General features: G+C 44.8%; 2 pseudogenes; one reads left to right on the forward strand and one right to left on the reverse strand.

Moving 5' to 3' along the window:
• Positions 1–2,137: 2,137 nt before the first annotated feature.
• On the reverse strand, positions 2,138–3,903 carry LOC121157816 (annotated as a pseudogene).
• Positions 3,904–17,650: 13,747 nt separating this feature from the next.
• Positions 17,651–18,234, forward strand: LOC121157764 (annotated as a pseudogene).
• Positions 18,235–23,808: the final 5,574 nt, after the last annotated feature.

A 23,808-nucleotide genomic window follows, 5' to 3' on the forward strand; every position in this document is an offset into this window, starting at 1 on the left:
AACAGAATTCTTTATTTATATGCAAAAAAGAAGAAATCCAGGAATTGTAAATATTTAACTTTTAATGAGAAAATTTGTATTTATTTGAAAATATGAAAATAGCTTAAAATAAAATACCTAGTCCTTATCAACCAGAAAAATATTTTCAAATGTTGAGAAATATTTTAAGTAACATTACATGTTCTTGGGGCCAATGTCGTGGTTCAACAGGGTAAACTTCCACCCACATCCCATACAGGCGCCAGTTTGTGTCCTGGCTGCTCTACTTGTATCTCAACAACTTGCTTATGGCCTGGGGAAGCAACAAAGCATGGACCAAGTCTTGGGTTCCTGCACTGACATAAGAGACCTGGAAGAAGCACCTGCTTCCTGGCTTTGGATCCATCCATTGAGGCCACCTGGGGAGTGAATCAGCAAATGAAAGATCTTTCTCTGTTTCTTCTGTCTGTAAATCTGCCTTTTCAATCAAAATAAATCTTTAAAAAACTTACATCTTCTTTTACCAACTAATATTGTGGAAAAAACATTTTTTTTTTTTTGCAAATTTTCTTTATTTTTCTTCATTTTATTCAAATGAGGATGAGGAAGAGAGAGAATGTTTCCTTCCGCTGGTTTATTCATCAAATATCCAAAACAGCTAGGCTGGGACTAGTCTGGATCCAGGAGTTCAGAACTAAATCCAGCTCTGCCATGTAGGTGACAGGGACCCAAGTCTTCGAGCCATCACCTGTAGCATCTTAGGGTATACATGGTCAGGAAGCTAAAATCAAAGTGATACAGTCAGGATTCAAATCAAGCCTTCCAAAAGGGATGTGGATACACTAAAAAGTGGCTTAATCACTGTGCTAAACACCTGCTCCATTCCAAGCACAATGAAATCTCTCCAGAATCCACTGGCTGACACAGATTTTCATTGCCAACACATGGCTGGGGTAGATATCGATTTGTTCTGTCCTCCATCCTGTTGTGGTACCCAGGTGTCCTGTGCAGATTCCAACGGATTGCCATATCCTCCTTGTGCACTTGGACCTGTTGTCTACCCACTTTTCCATCTGAGCCTCTGTGTGATTGCCAATACAAGGTCCAGCACAGTCTGTCGCCCCAATAAGCTTATGCATATATGTTGGTGGTTGCAACTGTTGGGTCAATTCTGTTTCCAGCCATGTCTTGCACATGTAACAATGGGTGTTGCAGTCCAGCCTGATTCTGCTCACCACAAACTCTGTCCTCATGCAAACCAGTGGGAACTGCAGCCTAGTCAGGGCGACTCCCAATAACCCCCACCAGGCCCACCCCCTGCCTTGGTTCCCATGCTTGCCAGTATGTACAGCAGGCTGGTCTAGTCTGTCCCACATCCCAATCTGTTCTCTCATGTCAATGGGCATTGAAGCCTAGGTCAACCCAACTAGGCCCAGCATCCAGCATAACACATGCTGGTAGGTGCTGTTCTGACCAGCCATGTTTGCTTAATGTGACAGCCAACAGATTAGCCTTGCACTCTTCAGAGCTGATATCCATGCATGTCCTCATAGCATCACCTAGGATTCCTCCGGCTGCTTTAACTGATCAGAGGGCTTGCTGACAATCAAGATTAGCATTGTCAAAAGTTAATGTATGTAACTACAGATCCTGGACATCCAGCTGTGAAATGGCCCATTGCAGTGCCTACTGTAAATGAGAGATAGAGTTTACATAAGGTCCCTTAGGGCACTGCAGCATATTCACAAAAGAATAATGAACTTTTCCTGCTTCCTCTATGCGGTCCCAGGCTCTCATGCAACATTGTCAGACCTGATTAATAGCTTAATCATCATACATCAACTGTGCTTGTGTGCCCAGCCATGTCCAAACCCAGCCACTCTTCCATGATATTTACAATGCTGTTTTCTTGATTTTCTTAGCATGCTGCTTGGACTCATCCTCCAACCACGTGTTAGATTCATATATGCTCCAGACTTTTTTTTTCATAGAAAACTATTTATTCATAAACATTTTTCAAAATGAAAATAGGTTTACCAAAAAATGTCCCTCGCTGGGGAGGGGAGGGAGCAGCCCGGAACCCCAGGGCGGGGCGGAGGCGGCGGGCCCCAGCCCCCTCCTGCTGCTGGGAAGGGTGCTCCAAGTCCAGGGTGGCCGGGCAGGAGCATGCGGGGAGGGCCCGCGTCACTGGAGGTCCCGGTCCTCCAGGTAGTGGTACTCGAAGGTGAAGCCTTCCTTCTTGCGCTGGCCCCACTTCTTGTAGTCGAAGTAGATGTAGGTGCCCTGCTCAAACTCGTCAGTGATGGTCTTGGGCTCCTCGTGCTTCTGGAACCACATTGTGTACTTGGTGTGGAACCGCCACGAGTGCTTCTTCAGCGCCTTGGCTGCCAGGTACTGTGCCTTGGTGCCCTCCAGGTAGTAGAAGATGAAGAAGAGCGTCTAGGTGGACAGGCGCTGGTAGAACTCCACTGTGTCCGAGTGCGGGGGCGGCATCTGGTGGTGATAGGGGGCATGGGCAGGGGTTCCTGGGGAGGTACTGCCGAATGTGCTCCGGGTCGGAGGGGAGTGGCATGTGGTGCCAGGCGGCTTCCTCCATGGCCTGCTGGTACAGCTGCTCCTTACTGAGGGGCATGGGCCCCAAGGGACACACGCCCAGCCACAGCGGGATGTTCACCTCAGAGAGCTGCAGCTGTGGCTGGGCCGAGGCCGGGGGCACTGAGGTGCTGCCCAGGAGGATGTCTCGCTCCGTGGGGCGCAGCGTTGGCACAGGGTCCTCGATGCCAGAGTTGAGGGCTGCTCGCTCCGCCATGGACTTGAGGGAGCTCAGTGCCTCAGGGGCCTTGATCTCCGGGGCGGCAGTGAACTGGGGGGTGGAGGGGGTGCATTGAGGAGAGCACCTGCAGCCTTGGCCTCGCTGAAGCTGGGCGTCGGGGAGCTGGGAGGGTTCACAGACCTTGGCACCAGCAGGCTGGGACCCCTGAGGTGTTCCCTGAGCCTGGGGCGACGCCCCCTGCCCCTGCCGGGGCTGCTGCACTGGGTTCCTTCCAGGCGCTGAGCGGGGGGTTGTGGGGGCCTGGAGGGGCACCCAGGGCCTGGCTGCTGGCGCTGCTGCCCCCGCTGCTGCCCAGAGCTGCCTCTGCGGGGCTGTCCGCCACAACTGAGCCCTAACTGGTGGCACCATTCTGCTTGCCAGCACCTCCACCTGTCCACTGGTAAAAACAGACTGGTGCTGTTTTTACCAGTGACTCCTGATCCTGAGGGATCCATTTGTTGAGCATGTGACAGTATATCCAAGAAGCCCTGAGTATAAATGGAATGCGACCCATATGTAGATAAGGCTTTCTTAAATTTCCTTAAGGACATTGGTATCCCATCATTCCACTGATGCTGATTAACCCCTTTAGGGTATTGCGGACCAGCTTGTCCTGCAGGGACATCTGTGAGAGTTACAATGTACGCACTCAGTGCTTTTCTCCAAGCAGGGAGCACTGGTGCAGGAGGCAGCAGCTGTGGGGGAGGTGGTGGCTGTAGAACTGTAGACTCTGGTCCTTTGTTTTCTCTCATGTCAACTTTATTTATTGCCTTAGCTGACCTTTGAGCCATGGGCTTCAATTCTTTCTTGTATGTTAGCTTTATCCACTCTTTTAGCTAGTTTTCTTATCTGCCTTAGTAAATTTTTACGCTGCACTTTAGTAATCATATCTGACATTGCTATAGGCTCCTTTGTTTTTCGTTCTCTCAGCTTTCTTTCTCTAACGTTTATAAACTCGTACACTGTGCTTGAGTAATCACAATATCTGACACCCCTTCTGAGTCATCATCAGTGTGCATAATATCCGACTCCTTTTCTGAATTATCATCAGAACCAGAGAGTGATGCAGAGCTTGCAGCAGAGGCTTCCTGTTCTACCACAGGATTAGACATGCTTTTCTTGTTTTCTTCTTTCTCTAACTTTGATAGCAGGGGCAGGAGTCTTGTTCTTCCTCTCTCTGCAGTCTCTTCTGTGCATTGGCATATCCTATTTCTTGTGGGGGCTATGATCTATATTCCGTATCAGTGACAACCTTCCTGGACCCCTCCAAGTTTGAATGTAAGGGCTTAAGGCTCATTGACACTAAGGAGCACAGAGTCCAGACTTTTACAGGAATAATTTCTCCTCTCTGCTGTGCACTCCTTAAAGCCCTCAAAACTTAAGACCATACTTTGTATTTAAGCATGCACTTCCCCGTAGGATGAAATCAGTAGCAATGATGCCTAACAGCATCACTATAAAATAAGGTTTTATAAGTGCTGTGGTTAACTTTAGCTCCTACTCCTGCCTCTAATCTTTAAAGCCTATAAATATGGAACTTTCTAAATGAAGAGGAGTTTCCCATTATGAAATTCAGAAAGTTCGCTTACCTTGAGCGTTCCATTTTCCTTTCGGTTTCTCCTAGCCTTCTTCAGGGCCCTGCTCATGGATCCAGATGTCAGAATTAACTGAACAGACAACAAGAATATGCTTAATGGAGAAATATTTTGATTAATCTACACTGTGGCTATCATCCACACTTTCAGGATGACGCCCTTTGTTAAAAAAAATAGACCTTTATACCCAGAAAGAACCAGGTGTCATACAAAGCTTTCATTAACCCTTGTCTTGCGTGAAGCTAGCAGTTCTTAGAATAGGGAGAAGACATTAACACAGAGTCTTGGTGCTTTGATTCATTACGTGTAACTCATGGGAAACAAGAAGAAAAGATACCACTGAGGCCAGGGATGCTCTTTTCTGTCATTTTAACCAGAGGGAGGCACAAAAGAGAGGTAACACCGGGGATGTCAGTCCGCTGCTTGGTATTCCAAAGTTAGACACAAGCCCAGGTGTTCCTGGCTTGCAAATGGCTCCCTTGTCTGCTGATGCTCTCAGCTCTTTCAGAACCATCAGGCCTGGCCTGGCTTCTATAGCATTTGGCAAACACATACAAAAAAAATGTTTGCCATTGTTATATCACCAGAATGAAGTTTCTATATCACTGTGGATTTTTTTCCCTTCATAATTGAGCATTTTTATCATCCAAGTAGAATTTTAAAATTATGAAGCTGTGGTTTAAAAAAGAAAAATTACTGGGTCTGACAATGGTAGGGGTCCTTGCCTTGAGCACACTGGGATACCATACAGGCACTGGTTCTGATCCTGGCAGCCCTGCTTCCCATCCAACTCCCTGTTTGAAGCCTCGGAAAGCAGGCAAGAATGGGCCAAAACCTTGGGACCCTACACAGTGTGGGAGACTTGGAACAGCCTCCTGGATTGGCTCAGCTCAGGCCGTTGAGGCAAGTTGGGGAGTGAACCAGCAGACAGAAGATCTTCCTCTTTGTTTCTCCTCCTCTCTGTATATTTGACTTTCCAATAAAAATAAGTAAATCTTCTAAAAAATTACTAAAACTGAAAGCAAAATCTGAGAATATGAGGTAAGAAATAGTCTGTCCCATTTCTTCAGGTTTCCTGTTCTTTAGTATCCCAGTTCTTCAGTTTCTCATCCCTGCTGTAACTCTTGGTATGTATTTCTTTTTGTAAAATGTCTTTGAAATGTTAGAACTTCAAATCATCCTACTCGCTTCATTTATGTAGTTTTGTGGACACCAGAGATACGCATTGAATGCGGCGGAAATATAATATCCTTGGCTGCATCTGGGAAATTTCAAACATTGTCAGTTTAGGAGAATTGGATTATGAGCTTCATATTCCTTCTTTGTGGTCCCACAGTGTTAACTCTCAGGACCTACAAACTCGGCCTCACCAGTTAAGTAAGGAGATTGCAAATCTCAGTGCTCGAATATGTAACCTTTCTTCCATAGCTGTTCTAGGTTTAAGAGTACCCTTGCAAAAATTTTTTACTTGAATCCAAGGCTCCAGATAGTGTATAAGCGATTTTCCTACTATCAAAGTGTAAAGGGGGTTAATAGATTCTGACCATCATATGTCATGTTTTTTGACAGTCACTGCAAACTCTATACACACTTTCCTTGTGCAGAGTTTGGAAATTACACCTCAACAACCTCACATATACCTAACTCAGACCTATTGCTTTAAACCCTGCTAGTTTGCTTCTACTGAGCATTAAGTATATGTAGCCTGTGAGCATGGTTTAAAATTCAATCTGTGTTTGAATTTTGGCAAAATGTGTTGTATGTTGGGAAGAGACTTAACTCTTTATGCCTCATGGAAGAAAAAAAATCATGATTGAATTTCCATTTGAGTCCAAAACTGCTATCCCAGAAAGCATCTAGGCACTGCAGTGTTTTCTCCTGGATTTGCAGGTGTAGCCCTGAAGGGATTTGGCTGTGGAAATCCCAACCTTAAAACTCCCCAGTGTCAAGATAGCCATGGAAGCCTGAGATCCAGCACTGTTTGGAGTGTGATAAAATCCTATGTGTTAAAAGCCACAAAGATTCCAGTGACATGAATAACAATGTTCTTAAATGAAACCTTAACTTGATTTCTTTCCCTCTGTGTTTTGTAATTCTCACCCTAGTATGATTTTTATAAAAAATGAAAGGATCTAAATACATATCAGAACAGGGAAAAATGGAAACATTTTTCAGTATTTAGGTTGTAAAATATTCTAATTTTTTAGCTTTTCTAAGACTGCAGTCCTTAAGATCTCTTGCTTTTCTGGAATTCATTGATATTATTAAATTTCATATCAGCCACTCTTGATCTAGACCTAGTGTCTACTGCTTGAGCGCTGGGTCTGCATTAGTACATGCCTCCTATGTACTACTTGAAATCATCTCAGGCCTGCGCCTTACTATGTTCTTTTCAGAATAATCAATTATATAAAGTTTTTGACTACCTTCTGTAGGTGAAGGGCGAGATTCCCTTTTAACCTTGGCCTGCATTAAATACCATTTATTATTTATTTGCAAGAGTTACACACAGAGAGAAGATACACACACACACACACACATACACACACACACAGATAGAGGGAGAGAGAGAGAGAATAATTTGGTGGATTCACTCTCAAAAAGCTTGCAACAGCCAAGGCCGGGTCACTGTGAAGCCAGGAGCTGGTGCAGGTATACTTGGGCCAACATCTTCTGCTTTTCCCAGGCACATTAGCAGGAAGCTGAATTGAAAGTATAGTAGTTGGGTCTCAACCCAAAGCCCAAGTTTTATGCTGATATCACAGGCAGTAGCTTAATCCATCAGGCCATAATGCTGCTCTCCTAAATCCTTCTTGATAAATGCTCTAGGAGCTTCTGGGGTGTCACTATGCAGGATGCCTATAGAAACATGATTGGTTCTCAGGATTACAAAATCTGCAAATGTGGGCAGCAAAAGCCCGTTGGTTCATCATTGATTAACTACACACAGGATGAATATGTCTCCCTTTCATTTTCATGATGAAAATTCTAGATCTGTTTCAATAATGCTCCTTAAGGATTCTGTGAGACAGACACCATGTGCTCATAGTAGTAGTCTAGAAAATAATAGAGTTTCATTTTATTATCCACATTATTTGGGATACTTTATGCACACTAACTTACGTAAAGATTTGTCTCTGCTTATTCATTTGGGGACAAAATTCAGTCTCAACGTGGGCTTTTATGATGATAGGAAGGGACTCAGTGCTGATATTGGGGTGGTGATGACCAATGGCATTCTTTCAGTATCACACTTACTAACAATGTCATTTGGAGATGAAGTTGGATGTTGAAGCAGTGTGCTACTTTATACTTATACTGGTTGAATGATGTATGACATGATCAGAGTAGTCAGCTGTTAACTTAGGGAATGCTATGAAATCCAGAGGACTCTAGGCTTTTCTGAGGAGAGACTTGTATGTGGTTCCCAGCTGCAGGAATTGCAAACTGCAGACAAACCCTCACCCTCAAACATCAGTCCCTCTAGGACATACCTCAGCTACAAAAACCAACGTTGTGTTATTCCTAGGGCACTTCATATAATGTGACTGAACAAGGCAGATGTAGAAACGTCTGGGTATTTCATCTTGTAGGTATAACCCTGATGGGAAATGCTAGCTGAGGTTATGTCAGGCATGTAGTATGATGCAACTGCTTCCTCTGTCTAATCCTTGTGCTGTCCTAATATTTTTTCACAGCTGTTGATCCAAAATAAACATCTTGCACTTTAAATACATTTTATCATTCCCAGTGCAGCTCTCATCTCTTGGAGCAAGAGTTGACTGCACAAAGGTACAAAAAACGACTAAATTTTCATCTTTGACAGGTCTTCATGGAAACCTGAGAGCAAATATGGAGGTGTTTGAATGGAACAGACTGAAACTATGAAGTTCTCAGATTTCTCATAACATACTGCACTGTGCAATCACCTCATACCTCCCATTACTATTGAGGAGCAGGCTTTTTCCTTCTGGATGCCCTGCAAACATGTAGCCTGTGGTAGGTAGCCTGCAGTCAGATACTTACACTTCTAGAGAGTTTCCCTGTAATTTCCTCACTCTCCCATCTCCATATAAAGTAGAGTCATGTCTTCATATGAGGGGCCTTCAGGAAGTTCACAGAAATTGTGTATAACAAGCTGCATTTTTTTGTCAACAAAATAAGCTTATCTTTTAATTCCATAAATTTTTGGAAATATTATCACAAAGCTTCAGAGTAGGTTTAGTTCTTGCAGCAGAAAGCACCTGTTCACCTAAGGAATGGTGGTGCTAGCTAATTCATGTTCGTCAAAAATGTCTAGCATGTGTCAGAATGGATCTTGGGTGTGAAAGAACAGATGGGTGGGTGGAATATAGGAAAGGAACAAGAGTTTATTCAAATAAAATACTTTTCCATGACTCAGGACTCAACATCCCGACAAAAAATTTTATTGGAGACGGTTGTCTGACTGCCTTTTTTCCTTTTGGTATGGCCCCTTAGAAGTTGAATATGAGATGTATGTAATGGAACCACATTGGGAGAGAACTGAGGAAAGTTGAAAGGCTCAGGAAAATGGGAAAGTTATAAATGTCTAATTATGTTTAACTAGTGAATTCATTACCTTGGAGATCACAGGATTATTCACTTTACAAAGGCGTTGGAATATGTACAGGTGGTGGAGATCCATTACCTTTCAGAGGTCTGAAGCAGCTATCTTTTACAGGATGAGATCCATAACCAAAAAATCTGACAGAAGACTGTGCTACCTAGCCTCAGTGTAGAGCTAACACTTTAGATGATGGAGGGGAGATGTAGGCCCCGGTCTCCCAAGGGTTAACTCCACAACTTAGTTTGTTTTTCAAGGTGTAACAGGATGGGCAATCTTGGACTGATACATTTAGACCCTGGCTTGACTGCAAGTTCCCTCCTTCCTGCTTCCCCTTTTTACATGCCCTTGGGGGAGCTTAGGTGCTGCTTGAGCATTGGGAAAGTGCTGGGAGGGGCCAAGCAGACTATAAAAGATGCAGCTTGACTTTGAATAAATTGGCCTTCTCTTCACAAGAATGACCCACTGTATGTTGTCTGTGTGTTGTCTGTCTCATAACCAACCCTACTCCCTCCGCTCGGCTTGGGGTAAGTGGCGATGCTGGGGGTTGCCAACAGGGAGATGCCAGCTGTTAAGTATTTTATTAAAGTTGGGTGTAGCATCCTAATGAATAACAAGACCAGAGTGGAAATCAGAGTGCCTTGATACAGAAGAACCTTTGTTAATTGTTAGGATATGAATGGTGCTTTGAGTGACAAAGTATTTATATCACTAACTAGAGTAATTATTCGATGTGTGTAACTGCTACCCAGGTGGGAGACTCAGATGAAGATACTGGCTCTTGGCTTCCTCCTGACCTAATGCTGTTTGTTATAGCCATCTGGGGAGTGAGACAGAGGGTGGAAGATCTCTTCCCTCTGTATCTCTTCCCCATCTCTTCAACTATCAAAAATGAATAAATAAAACATACCTCTTTTTAAAAAGTTTATTTATTTAAAAGTCAGAACAACAGAGATTGAGAGAGAGACCCACAGAGAGAGAAATAGAGAAAGCCAGAGATCTTTCATTTGCTGGTCTCTCCCAAAATGACTAACAGCCAGGGTTATGCTGGAGAAAGCCACGAACCAAAAATCCCAATCCTAGTCTCCCACATTGGTGGAGATCCCAGTATTTGGACCACTTTCTGTAACTGTTTCAGGCATGGTACTAAGGAGCTGAATCAGAAGAGAGCATAAAGTATTCAAACCAACAATCCAATAGTGTATGCTGGTATCATTAATGATAGCTTAGCTTGCTGTACTACAACACTGGTCCACACTCTTCTACATTTCACTGTTAGATGATGGCCACCGCCCGCCCGCCCGCCCACTGGTGGAATAATATCAGCAAGTTGTTCAGAGTTGAGATGGAAGCTTTATTGGAAAATCCGCTCCTGGGCCCCCTTCGTGCAGAAGGGAAGGCAGAGGGAAGCGAAAAGGGCGTCTGAGATACATGTGGAGGAGTTTTACACTCCTCTAGACACGTGGGAAGGCAAAGGGGCTGTCTGTGCCCCAACTAAGCAAGGAATGTCCATTCAGGTGTGCCATTGGTCACCTGGAATCCTGCCAGGTAGGTGACATAACTGGCTCCTGCAGCCCCTCCTCCTGTTCCAGGTTGGAGCCTAGGAGATGTGGGGGTGGGGCAGGCCAAACCCTATTCTCCAGTGCCCTGGGCAGCCATCATTCAGGACTCTTGGTAATAGGAAAGGGGGCGACGAAGTCGTTCTGACTATTTCCTGCTGAAGGGGGTCGTAGTCCCTAATTGTGGTTCGGAGAGGGCTTAGTGTTCCACCAGATCATAGGGGTGGAGCAGCAGTTGGTTGAGAGTGACCCGTGAGGCTTCTTTGATTTTTCTTTGGCAAACCTTAGAAAACAAGGAGCAATTGTTAATAAAAGGCCTATAACTATTAATGGGAATAGTATAGGTGTAAGCCAAGTTAGTAGGGCGGATTCCCAGATGTTTAAACCTGAGTCCTTGCCCACATTTTGCCAACTATTGAGTCAATCCCTTATTGACTAGAGATTTTTTTTTAATCCCAGTTTCTACTATACCAGATTCGTTAATATAATAACAAAACTGTTCCTGTAGCAAGACACAGGTTCCCCCTTTGCTTGCAGTCAGATCTAGGGCTCGTCGATTCTGGAGTGCCACTTTAGCCAGCGAGGTGATTTGTCACTGTAAGGATGCCAGGGACCAGGCTGAGTCTTCTATAACCTGATTTAGGTCTGCTTAGTGCTTGTTGACCTCGATGATGGAGTGACCTAGGGCTCCTGCACTGAGGACTACCACCAACAGGGAGTTAGCAATAGACATTCCTACCAAAGTTGGAATGAAAGCTGCAGTTTAGTTTTTTCAAGAACCTGGGAGTTTGAAATTTCCTGTTTAGCTTCTGACCAAGAAAGCAGTGTTAGTTGGTGCACTTGCTAGAAAATTCATCACAGTTGACTGAAATAGAAGAAAATGACATGAAAGAAGAATTGGTGCTGGAGGCAAGACAATTACATTGAGCCATGTTGAGAGATGGGGCAGGGGCTGGCCAGCAGAATGGAGATCCCAGACACCTTGCAATATATCTCTCAATAAGATGGTGATATGAGGTATCCCAGTGCCACACAGCTGTTTGGAATAATAACATTTGTTAAGAGGTGGGCCAGACATGTGCCCTTGACAGTGGCATGGGTTCCAATACACTAATGAGGCAAATCCAGCTGAGATGAAGAGGAAGTGGTTAGCTGTTGTCCAGAAGAGGAGTAAGAGAGGAGTGGCGTAGTCGGGAGAGTTGGTGGGTCAAAGAAGTGGCAGATAATTTATCCTTGGTACAAGCACTAAAATGTTTGAGGTGAGAAATATGATACCAGGAAGTGTGATCAAGGAGTTTGGCAGCCACAGGCATGATCAGGGTCACCAAGTGAGGTCTGGTCCACTGAGGTTGGAGTGAGCGTGGGTGGAGGGTCTTGAGGAGGACCAGGTCACCAGGCTAGAGAAGAGAGGCATTGGGGTCTGATGGTGTGGTAACAGCCAGGTCTAGAAGATAGCAGTTGATGTATTCTCAGAGAAGCTTTTGTGGGTGAGCACATGGGTGAAATCGATCTGCCAATTCTCATCTGGTTGATGTCCTTGCAGGTGGTGAGTAGGCAACCTGAGCTTAAGGGCTCCTTGAGGAGAAACAGTGGAAAACATTAGGCAGGAGGAGTTAGTGAATGAGGCATTGGTGATGGGCATCCCTTTGGTGGTAAGGAATTCCCTCTCCTGCCAGATGGCAAAATGGGGAGGCAATTGGCCTCTAGGATGGACTCAGGAATAAGTACCACATAGGCTGCATGGTGCAACCATGCAGGTCGGAAACTGAGCTACCATCCACTAAAGAGTGAGGTCAGGAGACTGTAGAGGCTGGTGCAGCAAGCCTTCCCTAGGTAAGAAGTGAGAATCAAGGACTGGCTGGCAAGAGTGAGAGTTCAGAAGTTGAGGAAAGTGTTAAGGGGAGAGGAACTGGGGACAGGACGGTGGGTGAAATTCTCAGGAAAGACTCGTAGTTACATCTCATTGGTGCATAACCGGAACAGCGCACAAATTCCGCAAGCTGTGGGAAAGGGGAAGCAGGAAGCAGTGCCAGGGTCCAGGTTGGGATGTTGGAATCACTCACATTTTTCCTTTTTGTTGTATATTGGGCAAGAATGGCAGGCTCCTAGCCCTGCAAAAGAAACTGGATGATGGTTTGGTTAGAAGAAATTTATACATTTGAGTGGATGACACAGGAATGGAGGGAGGGGTTACTTATCAAAATGATGGCTTGATTTCCTCCTGAAGCTCACTGGAATATGTAGTCTCTGAGGATTGGTCTTGAGGAGCTTCTTTGGGGTGCCTCTATGGGACACACGGATCACCATGGCAGGTGTTGATCTTCTCTGCAGACTCCGCATTCTGGCCATTCTTGGATGGAGTGTCCATTTGACTTAGGCAAAGAACTGGGAACACTTTTACTCAGCCCCGATATCCCGGCTTTATGTTGTACGGAATTAGTGGGGAAGCTTAGGCAGGAACATGCATGACAGCTCATTAAGATTATCTAGTGAGACCTTGAGAAACAAGACAGGGTGTATAGTCTGGCCTGCTTCTAGTCTTGTATTCTTTCCCTCCCTCTGCTCATGGGGACTCTGGCTGCTAGCAGGAGCAAAGTCAGGGCCTAAGGTAAGGCCAGGGCTCCAGTAGATAGTGGCCTTCAAGGTTACAGTGCTAGCTAGTAAAAACCGTTTCAAAGATCTTACACACATGAACTCTGGAGTTTCAGATAAGGTCAGGACCATCCATCTCTTCACATGGAGTACTGGAAGGGACATCTTAAAGGAAGTGTGAAACTGTGGAGACATCCCATTGACTCCCATTACCTGGCTGGGCAGAGAGGAGAGCCGGCCTGAAAGGGAGGCTGGTACAGAACAGATGGTGTCTCTGGACAGAATATACAGCTTTACCTGTCATGTTGCTGACCCCAGGCCATCCCTCCATAGCGACGGGTGCTTTGGGAACTGGGCAGAGTGAAGGGCTTTCTAGCTTGTGGCCCACCATGGTTCTGACCCAGGAATACTTTGACCCCCAGGGCAGTCCCATTTCTAGTGGCCTGGCTCTTGGCAGAGCTAACAAGACTCTTTGAAATCCACTTCTATCACTGGCAGCTGGTTGCCCAATATTCTGGCTTCCCATATCACAAGCAGGTGCTACTTGAGGGTAGATTAGCCTTACTGGGTCTCCTAGAGAAGAGGTTACTGTATAAAGCCACATTAATGAGCCTCTTGATGCCTAGCTCACTACTCTTCCTCTGGGGCTGTTTAAAGTGGGCCACAGAGGCAACCATGGGATGTCAGCCAAAGGGATGCTCAATTCTATCCCTGAATGCCTTAATGGGCTGATCTAGGAATTTGTAGTCACAGGCATAGTCCTGATAGTTTTAAGGTAATGCCTACGAGAAGATAATTAGGTTTCTTGCTCTGACAAGTAGGGGATCAAACTGTGCAGCCTGTGTCCCTCAATGTCAGAGAGAGAGAAAGAGAGAGAGAGATGAAGAAAGTAGTTGGAAGCACCAGATTAATTACCATTGTCAAGTAAAAACTCTCAAATAGAAGTTCTAGAAAGCATTTGCCAAAAGTCTGGTGTCCCCTACAAATTTGAAACAAGCACAGGTTTATAATTAGCTTAAATTGTACATTAGAAAAAGCAATATCAGTGACAAATATTTAGAAAAATGCTATAGGCAATTTTAAGGACAATGATAAATTACTTTACACATAAACTATACAAATGTATTCCTCTCAAAACTTTCATGACTTCCCATTCCTTCTACGACATGCTTTAACCTGGAAATACTCTGTAAAACAATTGGTAAGAGCATGTGGGTTTACCTCATGGCTTGGAATAACTTAGCAGTGGATTAGAGCAACTCTATACTGGATTATTTTGATATACAAATGTTAAATTAAGTTACAGAACAACTTAGCAAATAACAGTTTTTTTCTTTTGGTAGATGTTAATTAGCTTATCTTTTACCCCAACCATCTTAGATAAGGGGTAGGGGTGAGGAAGATGAAAGGTAAAAAGAGTTAAAAGCAGTTGCTGCAGCAGCAGCAGGAAATCAGGCATTATTGGGGTTAAGTCAGAAGAACCCAAGAGGGAGAGCAGGTTAGGTAAGGGTGAGGATGGAGAAAGGCAAGATGGCAGACAGGATCCTGCCATATGAAGGAAGGCAAGATGGTGGACAGGGTCCCATCAGGTGGAGGAGAAAGGCAAGATGGTGGATGGGATCCTACCACATGGAGGAGGTGGAGGGGAGCTGGGAAGATGGCATCAGAGCAGGAAGTGGAGAGAGGGGTCTTGGGAACCTGGTACCTGTGCAGGAAGTGAAGGATCCAAAAGAGGAAGGTTCTGAGTGGGGGAGAGCGAACTGGGGAAAATGTAAGGTAGAGGTGAGAGAGGTTCTTGGGCAAGGACAGGGACCTTCTGTGCAGCAAGGATGTCCACACAGAGGGAAAAAGGAGGAACAAAGAGAATGATGGGGTTAGGTGGAATAAGGTGGGGCAAGATATGGGAGTAGATAGAATAAGGGAGGGGTGGGAACATAGCAGAGAAACAGAAGGTGAAGCAAAAATGACACTGGAATCCAGTAGCTACTCAGGAAGTGAAGGAGTCTGGAAACATGACAGAAGGACTGGGAGCATAGAAGAGGTGACCAAAGAGGAAGTGACCTTGGGGAACATGGCACAGGGACTGGAGGAGTAACGTACAGAGGTGGATGGGACAAGGCTCTGAGAAAGTGCAGGTAGGGAGGCTGGCAGAGAAGGAGTTGGGGAAGAAGTGGGGGCTGGATTGAGTCCTAAAAGTTCTGGTGGCTCAGAAAAGGTATGGTTAAGTGAAAAGTCTAAGAGATCCTTAGGAGACTGGGAGGGCTTAGCCAGGAGAATCTGATTTGTGGAACAGGAGAAACATAGGGAAGGGCAGGAACGGAGTTTCCCAAAAGGTTCCACATAAGGAACTTCAGACCATTTACCCTCGCGAAGACAGAAATTACCCAATTCTGTGAGGATCTGAAAATCAAACGTGCTTTCTGCTGGCCATTTGGAGCCATTGTCCAACACGTACTGTGGCCAGGCCATGGTTGAAAAATGGACAAGGCATTTTCTGCATAAGTCCTGGCCCAGACCCATGGCTTTAAAATTGGCCAATAAACACCTTAAGGGATTTTGGGGGCCATGGGCTCAGGACATTTTGTTGCCCATCCTGTCCCGATAAAGTATCTTGCTGCTAATCAGACTAGAGGGGAACCTGGTTCCCCATTAAGGAGGGCCAGTCAGTAGGGGGGACGTCTCACACCCCTCTGAGGGCCCTGGATTGGTGGGAGCTGGTCAACAACCAGGGCGTCTCCCGTCTCGCTGAGGGCTCAGGACAGGCAGACCACATGTACATGGTTTGGGGGGGTCTGCAGGAGGTTGGGGAATACTTTTCAGGACAGGAGGAGCAGGGCGAAGGGGCTTACCTCACGTCTGTCACTTCGTAGCTGGCAAAGGCCTTGGAGCTGGGGGCTTAGAGGTGGAGATGAGAGAGGAGTTAGAGTGGCTAGTAGGCAGTTAGGGTATTCTGGGTCCCCGAGTAAAAGAATTTCCCCACCATATCTTGGATTCACCAGGGCACGTTTCTTCCAAGGGATAGGGGTGCTATTAGCATATCAATTCCCCACCTGAAGTGTCTGCCATTGCCTCCGGCCATTGTGGGAGGGCCTCAGGCTGATCTCTTTATCATTGAAAGGAGAGCAGGAAGAAGTAATACACATCTGCCTAAGACCTGGAATGTCCTATGTCTGGTATCTCTGTGACCTTTTGTCCCAAGTCCAGGTACAATGGAAACTAGGAATTTTCTTTGTTTATGGAGAAACATCTTTGAAGGAAACCTTTAAAAGGTGCATTCCCCACCATTCATTTGGATTTTGGGTTTGGCTTCTTGTCCTGCTGCCACTGTGGCAGAGGACTAGGGTTCTCATTTTCCTCCTGCCACTATGGCAGAGCACGAGGGTTCTTTTTTACTTTTCCTCCTGCCATTATGGCAGCAGGTAATGGTTTATTCTATCTCAAAACCCCCTCCCGTCGCTAGGACGGGAGTCTTCTCTTCTCAGCTTTTCTAATAAATCTTGCGTTAAAACTAAACTGTGTCTGCACGAAAATTCTTCTTTCTTGTGAGACAAGAATTTGAGGTTGCTGCCATACTCAGAGTCAAAAATCCTGCAACAGAGAGAGGAAGGGGGGAGCTCAACCAGTTTAGGGAGCCCATGCACCCCTTCCCGGGTTTCCAGCACCAAATGTTAGATGATGGCCACCGCCCGCCCGCCCGCCCACTGGTGGAATAATATCAGCAAGTTGTTCAGAGTTGAGATGGAAGCTTTATTGGAAAATCTGCTCCTGGGCCCCCTTCATGCAGAGGGGAAGAGGGAAGCGAAAAGGGCATCTGAGATACATGTGGAGGAGTTTTATACTCCCCTAGACACGTGGGAAGGCAAAGGGGCTGTCTGTGCCCCAACTATGCAAGGAATGTCCATTCAGGTGTGCCATTGGTCACCTGGAATCCTGCCAGGTAGGTGACATAACTGGCTCCTGTTGCCCCTCCTCCTGTTCCAGGTTGGAGCCTAGGAGATGTGGGGGTGGGGTAGGCCAGCCCCTAGTCTCCAGTGCCCTGGGCAGCCATCATTCACCACAAATATGTCAATCAAAACAATATTATTTAAAGCAGAAAATATTGCAAACAATAGTGACACTTTGACGGATGCATGGGTTGCAGTTTTTCTTTTATATGTCTCTTGCATTCGCTTCTGTAAGCAAGTGGTAGATGATGGAGAATCATCACAAAGTTAAATAAGTAGTGGTTCCAATTTTAATTACTGTGCCAGTAACTTTGACAAAATGATTTCTACTTCCTTTACTAGACTTAATCACCAATCTATGGTACCTGTTATAGCTCTTGGGCTGTTGAATACATTCATCTTAACGTCCATCAATAGCATTATCATAGCTAGTTTCCTGGTGTTGGGACTGACTTTGGTGCTGGCAGCTGCTCATCCAGCCCCCTCCATTTCAGACTGGGAGAAGGTGGGGCACTGGCACTGAGCACTGAGGCAGGCACCAGAGGCTCAGCGACTCCCAGGTGCAGAGAAGAGGCCTACTGAAAATGACTGAATATAAACTTCTGATACTTGGAACTGGTGGCATAGGCTGGCGTGTCTTGACGATACAACTAATACAGAATCACTTTGTACGGATGAATATGAACCTATAATAGAGGACCCCTACAGGAAACAAGTGGTAATTGATGGGGAAACCTTCTTTTCTATATTCTTGATGCATCAGGTCAAGAGGAGTACAGTGCAATGAGGAAGCAGTACATGAGTACTGGGCAGGACTGTGTGTTTGCTCTAGATAATACTAAATCATTTGAAGATACTTTTTATAGAGAACAAATTAAGAGTTAAAAAGACTCTGAAGTTGCACCTGTGGTCCTAGTAGGAAATAAAGGTTATTTGCCTTCTGAAACAGTAGACACAAAACAAGCTCAGGACTTAGCAAGAAGTTAAAGAATTCCTTTCACTGAAGCACCTGCAAAGACAAAGCAGGGCGTTGACAATGCCTTCTATGCATTAGTTTAAGAAATTTGAACACAAAAAGAAGATGAGTAAAGATGGTAAAAAGAAGGAAAATAAGTCGAAAACAAAGTATAATTACGAAAATAAAATTTGTACTTTTTGTTAAGGCATACTTAAGTAAGAGGTAATTTTTGTACATTACACTAAATTATCAGCATTTGTTTTAGCATTACTAAATGCTGTTTCATGCAAACTGTTAGCTTTTTTTCCTTAAATGCTTATTTAAAAATGACAGTGTAAACTTATTTTTTCCCTCTCAGCGCCAGTATTCCCTGACTTTGGTTTATGAACCAGCGATGCCTGTGAGAAGGAAGCTGGACCCCTGAGACTCTGTGCTGCAGTCTGTGTTGTATTCCGAGGATCACTTCCTATTTTCCTCATCAGTTGTGAATGTTCGGGTGAAACAACCTAATGAAGCTTGTAAATTACTCCTATTGTATGATTTCTAGTCACATATATGAGTTACTTAAAACTGCAACTTCAGTTGAAACTTTATGATTTTCCTGAAACACCGAGGGAATAGGAATGTATGGACTTTATACAGATTTGTCTTCTGAGCTTCATGTCCTCCAGTTTGTCATTCCCAAGAATTTAGATCACTGCTGGCAAAAGTTTCTTTTCCCACTACTAGACGTGGTCACTGTTCTCCAAATCCTGTCTTTTTATATAAAAAGGGAAAAAATGGGAAAAAATAACTCAAGACAATAGAAATTATTACGGCCATTGATTATTCACATTAGGCAAATTACTAAGACCTCATGACTTTTCCCATTAAGGCAAACCAAGTATGAAATGAGGATTACAGTAACTAATTAAGGGCTGTATTTACATGCTACTGAAGTTTTATAATAGTTGAAAAAAAATTTAATGTATGAAAACTCCTTATAGGAATTAAATATAATCTCCCTGGGACAGATTGCTCTTTGTCAGGATAAATTTATATCTGTTCTTGGACTTAATAGTCTTTGGAAGTGATTATTTGGGTTCATTATAGCTTCTGGGTGTTGCTAGGACCCAAGTTGTAAGACCAAGTCAAGTGTGAAGCTTTGCCACGTGTGAAGCTTTGAGGTTGAACCCAGACCTCCAGAGCACAGAGTAACGCCGCAGTCACCCAGGGCTGCTCAACACTGGTGGGTCACTGTGGGGCCAGGACAGTGTTTGGATAGCTCAGGTCGGCAGCTTGTATTTGTACCATGAGGTGGAATGATCCGAAATTTATATTTTCATCACGAACTTTAATAAAAACAGTTATGGTGGCCATAAAAAGGTAGTTTACATTTACAGTAATACATCTTCGTTATTGTTGCCAGCCGCATCCGTATGCACTGGCCACATGCCATACCCAAAATGGCGCCGGCCGGAGAAGCCACATCTTGGTGCCTGGTGGAGAGTCACGTAGCTTTCGCGGTACTGCGCAGGCGCCTAGCGCATGCGCAGTGAGCTGTGGCGTGGCCGGCGCATGAACACTGGGACTGACGAATCCAGTCGCCCAGGACCCTGCGTGATCATGATGCCGACCTATCATCGGCGGAGGCGGGGCCAGTCAGCACATAAGAGCAGACAGCCTGCCGGGGTCAGGGCCCTTTTTCCTCTTCCTCATCTTGGTGTGCACAATAAATTTTACCACAGAAGGCTTCACTCGCGTCTGCCTCTTATTGCGGGGCGATAAGACATATGGGCGCGACACGTTATTCTTTTTAAAATTTATTTATTTGTTTGTTTTTGGAAAGGCAGATATACAGAGAAAAGGAGAAACAGAAATATGTTCTGTACCTCTGGTTCATTCCCCAAGTGGCCACAACAGCTGGAGCTCAGCTGATCCAAAGTCAAGAGCTTCTTCTGGGTATCCTACACGGGAACAGGTTCCCAAGGCTTTGGGCTATCCTCTAGGGCATAAGCAGAGAGCTGAATGGCAAGTAGAGTATCCAAGACATAATCTGGCAGCCATATTGGATCCCAGTACATGTAAGGCAAGTATCTGATTTCATCATTTTTTTTTTTCCCTAGGGTTTTTAATTCTTGGTCTTCCTGTCATAATGTAGTCTGGAGATTTAGATCTTCTTGGCAGTCTGAAGAACATGCACTGATTTGGTATCAGAAATATTCATGCCAATTCTACGTGTTGAGCAGGAATGTCAAACACGTAAAAGTGCAAATCAGGAAGAAATAAAGTTTTCAGGGGCCATGGCACACTGATGTAGTGTTAGGAATGCAGTGATCTTGTTACAGGGGTGCAGCCACTGACGGCTCGCATCCACTTGACAGCAGACAGGATGGGGAGTTTCCGCACCCCATCATTCCTACCTCCTCTGGTGCCATTCAAGTTAGTTGAAGGCATGAAAAGCACACCCTGCCTCTCCTGCATTCTGCAGCATAATTGACAGTGCAGAAATTACTCTGGAGGCTCTGTGCACCTGGCCACTCCTGCCTCCTAGTACACTAGGCTAGGGTAACTACAGGAAAACTTTGGGCTCTTGTAACTGCCTTTCTGTTTGAAACTTTGTTTTTTTTTTTTTTTCCTCTTTTATATTAAAGATTTATTTATTTTACTAGAAAGGCAGATATACAGAGGAAGACAGTCAGAGAGGAAGATCTTTTGTCCATTGATTCACTCTCTAATCGGCCGCAATGGCTGGAGCTGAGCCAATCCGAAGCCAGCAGCCAGGAGCCAGGAGCCAGGAGCCAGGAGCCAGGAGCCAGGAGCCAGGAGCCAGGAGCTGTTCCTGATCTCCAAAGTGGGTGCAGGGTCCCAAGGCTTTGGGCCGTCCTCCACTGCTTTCCCAGGCCACAAGCAGGGAGCTGGATGGGAAGTGGGGCTGCCGGGATTAGAACTGGAGCCCCTATGGGATCCTGGCACTTGCAAGGTAAGGATTTTAACCACTATGCCATCACACCAGGCCCCTGTTTGAAACTTTGTACTGTGTGGCTATCAATCTGATTGGAGGATGAGAGCTGAAAAACACCTGACTTGGGCCTTGTGCAGTAACCTAGTGGCTAAAGTCATTGCCTTGAATGCTCCAGATCCCATATGGTCACTGGTTCTAATTCCAGCAGCCCTACTTCCCATCCCAGCTCCCTGCTTGTGGCTTGAGAAAGCAGTTGAGGATGGCCCATAGCCTTGGGACCCTGCACCAGCATGGGAGACCTGAAAGAGGCTCCTGGTCTCGGATTGGCGCGGCACTGGCAATTGTGACCACTTGAGAAGTCAATCATTGGACAAAAGATCTTCCTCTCTTTCCCTCCTCCTCTCTGTATTTCTCATTTTCCTATAAAAAATAAAATAAATCTTTAAACAAAACAAAAGAAAACCCTGACTTTTGCCACTTGGTGTAGTAGCTCCTGGAGTGTAGCGGAGCTGCCGTCACCAAGCTTGGGAAATAAAGACACCTCATAACATTCTACACTTGGGTCCAGTGTGATGTCTCTCGCACTGTGTATCAATCTAGCATATTCCAGGAGAGCCTTCCAATGGGAAAAACAAGTTGATGTGTATCACGTTTATTACTGGTAAGCAAGAAGCTCAGTGGAGTCTTTGATGAGCCTCATTTTGATTTTAACACAGTAATTTTTCTTAGTTAAATTAAAACCTGATCTATGATTTTACATCTCCAGTAGCTAAGTGACTCATTATGGAAACTAGAGGGCGGAAGCAATATTGCCTATTTTTACCCATCACTCTCACCTAACTAATTTGTATATCTTTTACTATAAATCTTAGGTCCTATTGGATTAGAAATGCTTTTCAGCAGAAGAATGCTTCTAGAGGAGAATTAAAGATTTGACTAAACTTGAACCCATGGCTTATCATTGCAATGGAGGCTCTAATGCATTGTAAGACCATCTAAACTCTCCAAAATCACACTTTGAAATGGGTGACACAGGAATTGCCCAGCTATTTCCTAATTAGTTAAGAGACCATCAGTGGGGAATGTCTTCCCCACAGGTTCCTGCCCAGAGCAGGAAGAATCAGGGAATGCATGAAATACCCAGGACACTTCCTAGAACCAGAGTGTTATCTCCCTCTCTCCTTAAAGAGGTACCTCGTCTCCCACACTGCACCCAGGACGTGATTTCCCATTCCTTCTTTTCACATTCACCTGTTCACTTTTGCAAGTAAAGCCTTTTCTTTCTATACAAAGCTGAGGAAAGAACCACTTTGCTGGTGACATATTACTCACATCCCCTTCAGGATCAGGACATTGAATCCATAAACTGTGGGTGATCCATAATGGGGTTTTTCCTCGGTATTTCTCTCAGCTAAATAGGGCTGTTTCATCCAAGTGATTACTCCTTCCTGAAAGTAGCCCATATCTGATGTCTGATCAATGTAATAATAAAAAGGCTAAACCATTTTGTCTCCATCTGGGCAAATCCAAAGAGAACTTCAGCTTTAAAGCTTTAGAGCGAGATTATCTGCAGACTCTTCTTGCTGCAATGTTCGATCCTACTGCTCACCTTCCTTCACAGGTGTTACTCATTCATACATTCCTTAGCAAGCATCTGGCTCACAAATGTCAGTTTCTGTTTCCTGGGGAACCTGAGACAATCTGCTTTTGCCTTGGGCTCCTCATGCTGTTGGACCAGAAAAAAAAAAAAAAAAGCCAAACAATAACATTCCTTGGAATTCAAGGAATTACCTGGCACACCTTTTGGCATTTTCTCTAGGAAAGTATAACTCAACAAGAGCATTGCACTCAGGATATCAGGTCCCTCATGGGTAAAGGATGATGGCTCTCACCTCTCTTGAAGCAAGCCAATTTGACTAGAAAAAGAACAAGTGAGGGAAAGTGTGCCTGGCTGGAAAAAAGGGAAATAATGGATTCATTTATGTTCTAATAGTAGCTGTAGCATTAGGAACTGATTTTGGTTTCATTAAATCTCTCAGTGTAAGTCTGTGTTGAATGTAATTGTCCTATCTTCTTAAAGGAGAACTATAGAAGTGGTTGGACCTATTGTAAGGTGTAAGAACTCTGACTGATCCAGTAGGTAAACTACATGTGTGTATGTTAATATCTGCTTAGCCTAGTTTTTACCCGGGCTGCTGTGATAATTAGCTGTGTATAAGCCTTAAGCTTCTGTAAACAAGCAGCTCCTTCTTTTGCATCCACACTGTACATTGCTGGTTCCTTCTCTTGAGATTCTATAACTATACAGCGTAGGATTTCCACAGTGAACCTATTCTTTGTGGTCAAATGTATATTCTATAAATGTGGGGTATGTAGTCATGGACCACTTTTGACTAAAGCGGGACAGGAATTAATGAATAAATGTTCATTTATTCTCATCCCCTAGGTGAATAGGTTTGAAGGCTTGCTGGTAAGTCTGCTCAGGATCAAGTATCCATTCCTTAATAACATGTTGGTTTTTTTTGGCAATAAAATCCTCTCATGTTGATTCTGTTTCTATCCCAGTTGTTCTTGAACCTAAACTCTGTTCCCTGCAATCACATTCCTTTTAAAAAAAGATTTATTATTTCTATTGGAATGGCAGACATACAGAAAGGAGGAGAGACAGAGAAGAATATCTTCTGTCCATTGATTCTCTCCCCAAGCGGCCGCAGTGGCTGGAGCTTAGCCAATCTCAAGACAGGAGCCCAGAGCCTCTTCCAGGTCTCCCATATGGGTGCAGGGTCCCAAAGCTTTGGGCCATCCTCGACTGCTTTCCCAGGCCACAAGCAGGGAGCTGG

This window comes from Ochotona curzoniae, unplaced genomic scaffold (genome assembly GCF_017591425.1).
Source record: "Ochotona curzoniae isolate NIBS_2020 unplaced genomic scaffold, NIBS_Ocur_1.0 contig_3622, whole genome shotgun sequence".
Taxonomy (NCBI): domain Eukaryota; kingdom Metazoa; phylum Chordata; class Mammalia; order Lagomorpha; family Ochotonidae; genus Ochotona; species Ochotona curzoniae.